The sequence below is a fragment of the Macrobrachium rosenbergii genome, chromosome 29 (genome assembly GCF_040412425.1).
Source record: "Macrobrachium rosenbergii isolate ZJJX-2024 chromosome 29, ASM4041242v1, whole genome shotgun sequence".
Lineage (NCBI taxonomy): Eukaryota > Metazoa > Arthropoda > Malacostraca > Decapoda > Palaemonidae > Macrobrachium > Macrobrachium rosenbergii.
In genome coordinates this window covers 29,129,623-29,134,622 of record NC_089769.1, presented here as the reverse complement: position 1 = coordinate 29,134,622, position 5,000 = coordinate 29,129,623, and the positions used below count along the sequence as shown (strand labels likewise).

At 48.6% G+C, this 5,000-nt stretch overlaps 1 pseudogene; it reads right to left on the bottom strand.

Moving 5' to 3' along the window:
* LOC136854450 (DNA polymerase delta catalytic subunit-like) overlaps window positions 1-3,117 on the bottom strand; it is a 35,424-nt pseudogene extending 32,307 nt beyond the window's left edge.
* Window positions 3,118-5,000: the final 1,883 nt, after the last annotated feature.

Here is a 5,000-nt window from a genome sequence, read left to right as displayed (position 1 = left end):
GTGAAAACCCTCTCTGGGGTTTAGGTCCCTAATGCCACACCAGCATATTTTTGTTTTTGAACTACACAGCCTATCCCTGCCTATGCGAAGACGCCGTCTGTCTCTGCTATGATCATTATATTTGAATTGCCTGGCCTACCTGCGGGACAAAGACGTTCTCTGTCGAGGTTAATCTGATTAATATTACTACACATAAATACATCGAGGGCGAACAGCTGTAATATTTATAAAAGCTCCCCCCCCTTAACAGGGCCTTCACTCCCTTTTCGGGTGTGAAGGTCTGTACTAAGCAAGATGCTTGTCTCTATTAGGTTACTCTTCTTCCCCTGAGCAGATTAGTCCTGTGTAGCCTACCTAGCTACAGAACTACCTAACCCTAGATAGGATATGAGCAACAATCATTACTTTACCTAAGTCTAACAATACTAGAAGGTGCTTACGGTTATTATATGCTACCTCCAATAACCATGATGTTTTAGACCTAGCCTAGTGGTACATTCTATGGTATTCCCTAGCCTAACCTACCCTAACCCAACCGTAGCACCAACATAAGAGTGGATGTTCTAACTAAATTACAAAGTGGTTTATGTTTAATACAATTAATAATTGCTAGTTAATTCATGAGGGTTGCCTCATATGATAAATGGGTGCCTCACCGAAGTTTTAGGCCATGCGTGTCAGGAGCATAGTGGCTCTTTTCACACTAGTTAAGATAATCTGAAGTTAATACTCTACTTACGTGATTACTGCGGTTCGGTGGTAAGTGGAAGGAACAAGGCTACTACTTTGATGTACCGTACTGAAGGCAGTCTAGGCTATGTACAAGAAAAGAGATCACACTGGCTACCTCCTCTGGGCAAGGGGCCAGGATCACTCTGAGATGGTAGGGCACTGTGCCGAGAGGGCACTAGTGCCAGGATGAGCTTACGGCTCGGCAACTACTGGGCTCTCTTCCGCCCCTTCTTCTTCTTCTTCGGGTTCCTCCAAGGCCTATCAGTATCAGGCCTAGGAGGTGATGAGGGCACCAACTCTGGGGACAGGCCAGAAGGGCTAGCGGGCATGAAGTCAGGGGCAACTTCATACGCTACAGGAGGGCTCCCTACTCCGGCTGCTGCAACAACCGGAGTGAGAGCGATCTCGACTTCTGCATCCGAGGAGGCCAGTTCCTGGTCTTCCAGAGACAGTGTAACATTTTGATCCTCCAGGGGTTCATCCTCTGGGGTCAGATTTGGTAAAGAAGAAGTCTCGGGTGCTGGAGGCTCTCCGGTTGCAATGATCAAAGGCATGGGGAATCCTGAATCTCCTGGAGGAGGATTCGCCTCATGATTTAGACCCGGCATAGGGGCCTTCTTAATTGATAGCTCAACGTCCATGACGGACAGAGCGTGGCACTGCTCAGTGCTCGTAGGTGGTACCGGCAAACAGTTGAGGGTCAGGCACGCCTGACAAGGGGTCTGGAGGTACAATACCTCGCAGATGACTTGAATTTGGCTGTGGCAGAGATTCCTGCCCCAGCAGGAGATCGTAGCCTCTCCGAGAGTCTTGTTCGGGGGCGTCCGCTGGGCGTTGCTTACTTGGGCAGCCCTCCCAATTTGTGGAGTGGTCTGTCCGCTTGCATGTCCTGCAGCAGTATGGCCCCTCCTGAATATCTCTTCAGGGAGAGGGAGGACCTCTTGGTGGGCCAGCCCTTCGCGACTGGAGAGGGCTAGGCCTAGAATAGTTTGGTTTGTGCCCCTTCCACTGACCACTTCGGTGGGCGGAAGGTGGGGGTTTGAAATTTATCGGGTTTTACAGACAGGGCCTCCGTGGAGGAGGTAACATGGCTGCGAAGTGGCGTTGGTAACGGGCTTCCCCAGAGAAGATCCCGACCCAACAAGAAGGCCACTCCAGGCCAAATTCCACCCACCATGCCAAGGCAGTGGGATAGCGTGCCCCAAGGTGTAGTAACCTGGAGCTGGACCGTGGGAACGGTTATGGTGTGGCCCTCTATCCACTTCATTTCTCACTGGGTTTTTTCGTCAACCATGGCACTGTCTGGCACTTGGGCCCTGGCGATCAGGCTAATGACTGCCGCAGTGTCTACTGTGACCGGAAGGGTCACGGGCAGGCTAGTGCTCTGAAGAGGGGCCACCGAGATGAACTGGGTCTCCAGTCTCTCGGGGTAAAGGATCTGGAGCGGACCGGCCGCAGAGAATGAGGTGCTAATTAGGTTGACAAATTTTGTGGTGGGGACATGATGTGGACAGGCCGGAGATCCAGCATTGTAGTGGCTGGCAGCACCACAGGATTTGCACGGGCCTCTTGGATGGGCTCGGTGGCCTGCAGTGACTGTTGGAGGAGAGGGCTGAGCGGATGAATTGGGAGAGGAGTTCTGGCTGGTAGTGATAGGCTGCTTATTAGTGCTGAGTTTGTATCGACACTCAGCTTCAGCGTGCCCCACCTTCTTACAGTGGGTGCACGTAGGCTTGCTCAGCAGTCCATTCTTCGGGCGAGTTGAGTTCGAGAGGTAGGCCGGAGGAACGATTCGTTTCTGAGAGGTGCTGTGCGACTGATTAAAAGTTTCCCATGAATCAGCCATGCGGCAGGCTTCCATAAGTGTGGTGGGCTGCTTGTCGTTAAGATATACCGCAAGGGCCCAGGCACACATTGGTAAAGGTCTTCTAGCATGGTCCGATTGAAAAGATCCTCAAACGTCGTGCAGGCCAAGGAGTCGAACCAGCGGGTACCAGACTGGGTCTTGTGACAGGCCCATTCGGTCCAAGACCAGCCGACTTCCTTGGCAAGACCTCGGAACCGCTGTCTCCATTTTTCTGGGGTTATTTCGTAGGCCTTTGTAATGACTCTACAAACTTCTGCCATGTTGCCTCTCTGGCTCTTCTCCAGTGAGTGAAGCCCTGCCTTGGCTTTTCCCTCCATATGCTTGGCTAGAATTAAGGCTCTCTCCATCTCTGTGGTGCAGTAGTTATCAAAAAGAGCCTCGATCTCCTCCAGCCATGATTCTGGCTCGTCCTCAGTCCACTTGGGGACTAGGGAATTAATGCTCGAAATTGGAGCGTTTGGTGTAGCAGGTGTAGGGCTGGAGGCTTGCTGTCTAGCCATAGCTTCAGCATTCTCCATTTTTGCTCTTTCCAGCTCGAGCTCTTTTTCTTTGAAGGCTAACTCATGCTGTCTTCTTCTTTCTTCTCTTTCGTCTTCTAACTGCCTCTGCTCGGCTTCATACCTCCTCTGCTCAGCTTCATACGCCCTCTGTTCTTCTTCATACTTCCTCTGCTCGGCTTTATACGCCCTCCGTTCTTCTTCATACTTCCTCTGTTCAAGTCTTTCTTCCTTCTCCCGCTTGGCCAAGTCGTCCGCTGCCATGGTTCTGTTGGGGAAGGGCGTCTAACTAGGTCGACTGGGCGTACTTGGGCAGCGAGGAAGTGTCTCTTCAGTGATGTGGCACCCCTTCAAAAGGTGGCACTGTAGGTGGGTGTGCCGTGTACAGGTCACACTGGTGGCACTCAGTATCCCTAAGCACTGGTGCAGGTTAGGTTCCAGAAGGACTTTCTCTTCTGTGTTCCCTTTTGGTTGGTTTTATTTATTTTTCTATTTGCTTGCTTGGTGGCACTATGGTGCCAATGTGTTCCTAGGAACTTTTTACTTGAGTCTAACTAGGCTATATAGGAGGAAAGGCACTCTACCCCAGCAGAGTGTAACAAATGAATGAGAGAGAGAGAGAGAGAGAGAGAGAGAGAGAGAGAGAGAGAGAGAGAAGTAAGCTATTCAACTGATGACAGTGCAGCAAATTATTGGCACTGTGGAATAAAGGGAATTTGTTTTTTTTTTTTTTTTCTTAAATCATCGTGAGTGGCTGGTCCCAGTACCCAGTGCTAACCCCGTCTTCTTTCAGCGTGTGAAAACTACTGTTTTGCTTCGGTATGGGTAGCAGGCCTCACTCGTGACCGATAATTTATTACTGTAAAAAGCTTAACTTGCCCTCATCTACTTGTGGGACAGAGGTGTTGCTTTTATTTAGTTTAATCAAATTAATTGTCTCGGTGTCGGCCCTTCTTTCTTTGAAGAGTCACGTACACTCGATTAGGTTATGACGGCTTACTTGAATGAAGAGAGAGAGAGAGAGAGAGAGAGAGAGAGAGAGAGAGAGAGAGAGAGAGAGAGAGAGAGAGAGAAAGTTTCAATCAGCTCATTTTCTTGCTGCTTGAGACCAGTTTAAGTAAAGATTTTATAAGTGCACAATGGCAGGGTTCTTTAACGAAATGCAGATCATCGTCTGGGGCTTCCTTAAGGGATTGTTGTACAATCGTAACTTTCCCGGGAGCCGATGCGATGTCACAGGAATTTAGCGTAAAATGATAAGTTTTTCCTTATATGATTTGCTTTACGTCGGGTATTTGTATAGGAACCTGTGTTGTATGTTAATCCTAACTAAGGCCTATCGTTCCCTGACTAAATTATATCTTGGTTTTTTCCTACCGAAGCCTGTCTAGCTCAGATATTGCGAGGTATAACTACTACGCCGAAGGAAGTAGTCCCAAAAGTAGCTGAAGACAGAGCTTGGTCACCACACTGAATGACAATAACAGGTCTTAAGATGGCGGACAGAGGATAGTCACTCGCCTCCCCAAAATGTCCGATGAGTCCCGGTATTTCAAAACAACCTCGCTGCGGAGGAATACCAAAATGGCGGCCGGTCCTTTAGCACACAATTCAAAACAACCTGCCCTGATTTCAAATCAGTTACACAAAGCGTTCGAATTCCTCTCACAACAAACTAAGCAAATGCAGGCATCCAGATTTTACTCTAAATATACCAACACTGACAAGGATTTTACGTTACGGATTGAAAACGAAATTAACATACAACGCTTGTTTTTTTTTTTTCATCTTTCTCGCGTGGCTACTGGGACAATGAAATGGATTTGTGTGGCTCAGACAGGACCAAATTTACGTTACTGAAAGATGTATTTTATGGTAAAATTACTATTTCCATTCGTTTGCTA